Genomic DNA, 8722 nt, shown 5'->3' with positions numbered 1-8722 from the left:
TCAGTGCAGGAGGATGGTTCAGGTCTTTCGTCTTGACTTGTCCTATGACTCCTCCAGTATAGACCGACCTGCTGCTGGTGACATTTCTCCTGTTGAAGGTCCAAACCTGAACGTTCCTAAAACTTGCAGGACCCTGCAGAGTTCCTGTGACGATTCCTGCAGCTGCCACCTGAAATGACAGATCAGAGACGTGAGGAATCAGAATTCAGAATCTACGTGTGCATGTCTGTGTGTGCTCACAGAATGAGCCAACAGTGGGTTCATTTAATCAGCAAACTGAGCTGAAGTCATAACCGAGCCTCAGTCTGATGATAATGATTGTCTTTAAGGATGGAACAGATCAAACCACTGCACAGACATTTCCCCTTTCAAAGAGTTGAACTATAGAACAGCAGGATGAGAAGAGCATCACCTGCCCCCCGCCTCACACACACAGTCAGTCAGTCAGTGTGTCAATTCTCTTCCTGTATTGACAGATCCTGAAGCCTCTTGCTGTACAAATAGACTCCTTCAGCCTTTGTTGTGCAGTAACCAGGAGGTCAAGAACAATCTCCCCAGCTGATTGGTTCCTGCACGGCTGCAGTGTGGGCGACTGCTGGAGAGGTCTCGAGCAAATGAATCAGTGCAAAGCTTTGTGAGCAGCGCACACACGGCGCACACACAGCGAGACACGGCGAGACACACAGCGAGACACGGCGAGACACACAGCGAGACACACAGGCGAGACACACGGCGAGACACACAGCGAGACACACAGCAAGACACACGGCGAGACACACAGCGAGACACACGGCGAGACACACAGCTCCACGGTGGTTTTCTCTCACATCCTGACCTCCACGCTGACGTTAAAGCTCGTAAAAGTCTGGAAGAATCTTTGATTATTGTCAAATGGAAGAGTGATTAATTTCTGTTGCTAGGATACATTTTAGATGCAAACTGCTTTAATTGTGGATTGACACGATCAGTCAGTGTGTTGTCGTCACTGTGCGACATAAGGACCTGCACGTCTGTGCAGAATGACTCAGAGTCCACCGAGACTTCCTGGGTGTGCTGAGACATGCAGAACGTTCTGTCTTTTACAGAATCGGTTTGTTTTGGAATCATTTGAAACTCAGACATGTAGAGTGAGAGGACGACAAGGAGGTGTAGACAACAAAGATGCCGCAGGACAGAAAACAGACAAAAGCAGAGAAACTAAACTGGAAATGAGCTTTAATGGAGGATTCACAGGCAAACAAATGAGCTGACAAGCAGCGCGGGATTTCCCCCTGTGGATCAATAAAGTATCGATCTACCCATCTACACATTACATGAACAGGAGAGGACAGAATGTGAGACTGAACCTACCAAAATAAACCAGGAGGACGGAGGGTGAGGGTTCTCTGAGGTCTGACTCTCCCCACGGGCACAAAAACATTTTATATTTCCATTTTCATTCAAACAGAAAAGATCAGTTAATCAATCAGGACGTGGTCACAGACATCTGTCTGCACACAGGAGGAAGTGGTGCGTTCCAACCAAGCGGCAGCCTCAAAGTTGAAGCCCATGCAGAAGTGTCAAAACTTGTAATTCACGCTGCAACAGCTGGGGGCTGGCTCCAAAAGCGAGTAATTTCCCATAGACTCCCATGTTAAAATGGCCGACTTCACAGCAGAAATGAACATGTTTACGGCCTGGTACAAAAAACCACTCTGGTCTCAGATGATAGGTTCTCTTCTAGTGTCAATTGTACGGGGGGTGAATTTTTTTACAACTCACTCGTTTCAATTGTATTCGGACTTAAAATTACGCCTAATTATGGGCGTTGCCGCTTGAGTGACAGACAGTTGACGTATCACAGCGTGAGTTTCCTGCTTCCACGATCCCCCGCCCCCCTAAACCCCGCTCGTGCTCCCCCTCTTTGTCCATATTCGGAGTTTTAGTTGACGTGACGCTGCCAACATGGCGGCGGTCATCACGTCCCGGAACCTCCCACTGAGACTCAAAACGGCTCTTCAGAAACAAACGGGTGACGTCACGGAAGCTCTGTCCATAGTTTTTACTGTCAATGGTTCCAACACACACAGAGCACTGCCTTCACCGAGTGTAAACACAAGCATGTGGACCTGTTTTATTTCAGGATGTCCTCTGGTGTCTCAGAGCCTCCTGTTGTACAACATGAGGATTTTATTATTTGTATGTATGTGTGAACACAGCAGACATTTTCCATGTCTTAAAAATCACTAAAAACAAATCCATGTTTTTATAGCATTCAATAATCTTACCCACAGAGAAACATATTTACTGATTCATTTGTTTGATGAAGCTCATGAATGAAGGATCATTCCCATCCTCAAGTTTTCCCATTAAATTCTGACTGCAGCGTCCTGTTGGACAGTTATTGTTTTCCTGTTTGATTTTTTGCGGCTTCCTGATGGCGGCAGCGACCTTGGCGAGCGTGACGACGGCACAATGAGACAGATGAGAAAATGATGCGGCTGATTCGCAGAGCCTGCAGAGAGATTGACCTCAATCTGAGTGAAATGAAGAGAAGATTGAAGTGAAAGGCCGGGCGGAGACGCACTGCTCGCCGAAGAACTAGTACACAAAACACACAACAACAGGTGGGGACAGGATGGCAACACACACAATTATAGACTTTAAGGAAAATTAGAGAATACTGCTCAACTTGAGGTGGAGGCTTCAAGGTCACTGGTCCACTTCAGAGTGTGTGTGAGTACTTCAGGAGGACACACACGCACACAAACACACGCCTGACAGGACACAAAGACACTAATGGGCACAAATTAGCCCTCACAGGCTCCAAACGTCGAGTCTCTCCATTAAAATGGAGCCTCTTCACAGCACCTTTTGTCCCATAATGTCACCGTCAGTTAGACCTTTGACAGGCGGGCGGGACAAAAGCTGGACTTCGCCGAGGTGTGGGTAAATGTCACGAGAAACAAATGGCCCCATTCTGTCGAGTATAATGATGTTATAATGGATCTGTCATTTCCATGCTCTGCCAGCTTTTTGAAAAGATCCGGGTGTCACTAATATGAATCCTTAAGGTTCATCCTGCAGAATCCAGAACCTTCCAAAGACCTGCTCCAAATCCACAGCATCAGGTCACCATGACAACAAGCTTCTTCTTGGCAACACACCTACGCTACAATCTTGGACCTCTGCAAAGTAGTCAGTGACATCATCATTACTGCCGCCTTCTCCTCCTCCATCCTAATGAAGAACTGTAGCTGTTGGACGATTGTGGACATATGGACTGAATCTACACTCAACAAAAATATAAACGCAACACTTTTGTTTTTGCTCCCATGTTTCATGAGATGGACTTGAAGATCTAAACTTCCATTCCATTCCTCTCAAACCGTCTCCTTTGGAGACGGCTTATGGTGGACAAATGAACATTCAATGCACGAGCAACAGATCTGGTTGACATTCCTGCTGTCAGCATGCCAATTGCACGCTCCCTCAATGCTTGTGGCATCTGTGGCATTTTGCTGTGAGACAAAACTGTACATTTCAGGGTGGCCTTTTATTGTGGGCAGTTTGAGGTACACCTGTGCACTAATCATGATGTCAGATCAGCATCTTGATGTGGCACACCTGTGAGGTGGGATGGATTATCTCAGCAAAGCAGAAGTGCTCACTATCACACATTTAGACAGATTTGTGAACAATGTTTGAGAGGAATGGTAATATTGTGTATCTGGAATGAAGTTTAGATCTTCAAGTGCATCTCATGAAACATGGGAGCAAAAACAAAAGTGTTGCGTTTATATTTTTGTTGAGTGTAGGTGCTGTCCTCCTGTGGCTGTCTCAGGGATCAGACTTTATTCATCTCATCATTCATACACTGAATTAAAGGGAAATGGGTAGATGGAGAATAACAGAGGATCCACCATCGGCCCTTGAGGAACACCTGTTGAAGCAGAACCCTGCAGCGCTCGGTGTGGATTGTTCTTTGGAGCCAAGTCTCATCTGTGGTTAAAAACTGCTGCAGAAATCTTTAGACTTTCTCCTTACAGGCCCACAGCCAGCTGGCGACTTAGAGTGGACATCTGCATGGACTCGTTTGTGGAAGACACCTGACTCCGTGAGACGGTCCGCAGAAGGTGTGAGTATCTACTGACAGCTGCTCTTTAACCTGCGAACTTCTCCTCCTCCATGAATAACAGATGGAGCTGGCAGGTGCTCTGCACTGAAACCCGAACAGCAGGAGGACAAATGGAGGACTGAAATATTCATCGCCGTTTGTCCAACACTGTGTCCATATGTAGACGGTTAAGTGCTGCTTGAATAATGTAAGCAGTAAGATGCCGTGACTGCGGCTGGATGTCTGCTTCGTTAAATTCAGCGCAACATGAGTCCTCGCAGGTTTTACATGCTTCATGCTCTTCTAATGGAGAGGAGCTCATTTCCCTCAGGGCCAATAAAAAATCATCTGATCTGATGTTTCTTAGTGTTGGATCATTAACTGGATCCTCCCACATCACAGCAATATCACAGCTCGACTCATTCCACTCACTTTATAATGAACCCAGGTTAACTGCTGCTGGATGGTGGAACCTGAAGAAGCAGCAGCAGGCTCAGGCCGTCCGAACGTTTTACAGACGGTTAGTGTCGTCGTGTTCCGCAGTCTGATTAACACGAAGACAGCTGCAGACATTTTCATGCAGCAAATCAAACATGGAGGGAAGAAGTCTGAGCCAAACGTCAGGTCTTCATAAACATGGTCTATATTACATCGCATGACCATGTAAAATTCAAACATCTGAAAAATCATCATCATAAAAACAAAAAAACGAAACTAAATTTATCAAAAAACTACGAGTAAATATATAAATATATAAAACAAATTGGAGTGAAAAAGAAAAACATCTTTTTTTCTAGTAAATGTGTTATTAATAATAACCCCCCCCCCCTCCTCCATCATAATGAGGAACCAGTTTAATCACACCATAAGGCTGAACACTGTGTTTTTATGTTGCATCTCTTTTCATATCAAACTGATAAAAAGATGAATGTGAAATGAAATAAGCGGTGAAGAGCAGCGCTCGGCCGCTGCCTGCGGTCTGTGCCGCTGCACGCTGCCTCCTCATAATAATCTGAGCTGCACAGAACATAAACCTGCTGTGTGAAGGACAGTTTCAGCGGCACTATGAATGTGTGCGACGCTGCTGGCGGCTTTACAATGGAAAACACAAATTGTCCTCAGCAGCACAGACGCGTGGAAATCAGAACCTCTGCAGCCTCCTCACAACACACAAACACACAACTCCAAACAGAACGGCCCTCTGCCAGGCCTGGACCAAAACACACAGACAGACGAGCGTTAGCTCAGCCAGAGCAGCGGTTAGTGCTGAGGACTGTTTCTGTCCGTGCTGCCTCAGTAGCAGCACTGTGTTATGTTCAGGCTGCTGCACACAGACACACTTTCAGAGCTCTTCTCCAGACTGCAGCTCCTGACCTTCTCTGCACATCCTCAGCTGAACCTCTACAGTCAGAACAGGAGCACCAACCTGAAGGCTCACAGCCATGTGTTAGTCACAACCTCTGGCTTCCTCCCACATCCTAAAGACGTGCTTGTTAGGTCAATGGGTGACTCTAAATAGCCTGTATGTGTGAGTGTGAATGGTTGTCTGTCTGTGTTAGCTGCCCTGTGATGGACTGGTGACCTGTCCAGGGTGTACCCCGCCGCTCAACTGCAGATAGCTAGGATAGGCTGCAGACCCCAACATAAACACTAAACAAATAAATACTACACTAACACTAACACAATACATAAACACCTTCCTGACATTAGGATCATATGTTTGCCAGAACATATGGAGAGCCTCCTTACATTACAGTGATCTTACAAATTTACAAGAAAAAACAGCACGTCTAGCACTCCAAGGACTAACAACACAATTACATCGCCCTCTAGTGGCCAAACTGCACCATAATTGTTGTGACCCCTTGAGAAGGCATCATGTTTTCACTCACTGTTAAGTTTAGTTCCGCTTAAAGTTATGTTTTAAGTTGAAAGGAAAACTGTTCGCTCGGGTCGCCATTTTCAGTTACCATGGCTGTGCACAGGTGAGCACATGTCCACATGTTCGAGGTGGGGGTCGTAATGATGGACCCAGTGTGTGGTTTATTCCAGAGGACCACAAGCATGACACGCTGTCCGCCATCTTTGTCTCTGCTCATCATATGCTTCAGTCTGAAGGAAAAGTTTGTCACGCTGACACTGTGTCTTTGCCCGCAGCTCAGAGTCTGTGCTGCACAGATAGAAGAAGGATGCTACAGGCTGCTGTTTGGTGCTGTGTTAGCGCTGATGTTCCCCTCAGGAGGAACTCAGGAGGTTTCATCTGGTGACCTTCCCATCAGCCTCAGCCCCATCTTCATCACACAAAAACTGCACCAGCAGACCGCTCTGATAATCCCTGCTGTGTCAGCTGCTGCTTTTATTTAATTGTGTTTCTGCTTATTGTCATTTCCTATTAAAGGCATCCTATGAAAAAGTTTCTTAATTAAAAGAACAAAATAAAAATTCATAAAAATGGAAACAGCGTAAACAAACTCCTGCACACTGAAATATAATGATAGTTCAGCAGTGATGATGATGAGCTCCATGATCCTTCAGTGCTGCTGAAGGTCAGGCCTCCGGACAGTCCTGCTGGGACATCATCACATGTGATGTAAAGTTGTGTGTCTGCCATCAGTGAATGTATACAGCACTGTACAGAATGAACCTGACCTTTGACCGAACCAACAGAGGCCCAGATCTACCACACCAGGCAACACCCGAGGTGTAAGCCACACAGAACCAGTCCAGCACATCACAGCAGGATGTAAGATGCTGGCAGGAAAAACAAACATGGAACGCCCCAACCAGGTGCCAGCACACAGACACATCTGTGCAGAGGCTGGCAGTCACCAGGTCCAAAAGGAAAACACCTCCAAAGGTGATGGAGAACGAGGCGCCAAGATCCTGTGGGACCTCCAGACACAGACTGATAAGGTGGTAATGGCCAACCAACCATTGCAGTGGTGGAGAAAAGACAGGAAAGCCGTTGTGGTGGATGTCACAACGATGGTGACATGAAGAAGAATGAACATGAGAAGCTGAAGAAACACCAAAGGCTGCCAGAGGAACTGGAGAAAGCCTGGCAGGCGAAGACAACAGTGGTGCCTGTGGCCACACTCGCAGACCCCCCCAGCGGTCGGGCCTCTGGTAGAGGCTTGTAAAGAAGGAGAGATGGGAGACATCATTAAGGCAAAGACTACACCAACAGGCGCTCTGTTCAGACAGGAAGAGGCTGGAATCATTTTTTTCTGATTAAACAGTGAACAGACACCATGCTCACACAGACTCTAATAATGACCTAAATAAGAGCGTATGACTGACATGTAAACGTTTCTGTGACAGGAAGGCAGCTCCGTCAGAGCACAAAATCCACCCAGTGTCATTATGACGGATCATTTAAAAGAAAGCGTGCTAAGAGGAAAACTACTTAAATCACCCCAGACATGCTCAGTGAAAAACCCAATCTCAGGGGGGCGAGACGTCAGATCCCACCACCGGCCTGCAGCAGCTGAGAAGAGGAAGGGAGGCGTAAAACCATTTAACCTGAGTCACAGCCAAGCAAGAGAAGGGGAACCAGCCAGAACAATCAGCTTCCAACAGGCCACACTAACTAACTGCCCGGTGACAGCAGACAAAGGACAAGAAACAGAAGAGAAGAAATAAAATAAACAACCAGCACAAACCAGTTCCCAGTGTACGCCACGAAACCCTCAGAATATAAACAAAAAGAACACGTATGTATAACCAGATCACCTCCAACACACTCATTCAATCACTGTGTAAAAGTCACGCACAAGCCGCGATGCCCCCACAGGCGAGGTGCAGCAGCACGCCAACATACCCGTCAAACAACCTCTGACCCAGTGAGGCAGAGGAAGAGGCGATAGGAGCACAAGGAGGAGTCAGCAGGAGGGCTGCCACTGTAAACCTGGGCCACCAGTCAGTGATTCTACACTGCTGCTAAACACCAACACAGTTATCATCAGTTATCATCAGTTATCATCAGTTATCATCAGTTATCATCAGTTATCAGCAGCAGTTCATTCACTAACAGAGTTTTACAGCATGCCTGCTGAGTATAAATATACAGTTTTATATAGAACTGTACACACTGCTGAGTGACTGACAGCTCCTTAATAGGGACTAACAAGAGAGGCGCATGCACACACACAGACACACAGACACACACACACACAGACAGACACACATACACACACACACCTGATGCTGATGAGACATAAATGATAATCAGTCACGTCTTTGTTGTTCCTCGTCGTTATGTCTTCATTAAGAGTCTCGTTAGCTGAAACATCTGTAATATAACAAGCACACACACCATCACACACTGTAGCACAACATAGAACAGCCTCACACACCACAATACGATGAACAGGCCCTCATAGACTCTGCACTGGTGTTTCTCTGAGAGGTGATTTGGTTTTGTCTAACACCTTTGTGTGAATGTCCGTCTGTGGCTGAGAGTGTGTGTGAGTGTGTGTGTGTGTGTGTGTGTGTGTGTGTGTGTGTGTGTGTCTTATAGCCGTTTTAACCTTGTGATCATGCAGAGCTGCAGACATGAGCCTGCTCCTGTAAATGTGACAGATTTAAACCACCCATCACTGTTTAATCATCTCAAAGTGAAATAAA

The sequence above is a fragment of the Parambassis ranga genome, chromosome 24, assembly GCF_900634625.1.
Source record: "Parambassis ranga chromosome 24, fParRan2.1, whole genome shotgun sequence".
Lineage (NCBI taxonomy): Eukaryota > Metazoa > Chordata > Actinopteri > Ambassidae > Parambassis > Parambassis ranga.
The sequence above is the reverse complement of the archived record's forward strand: the minus strand, read 5'-3'. Positions refer to the sequence as shown.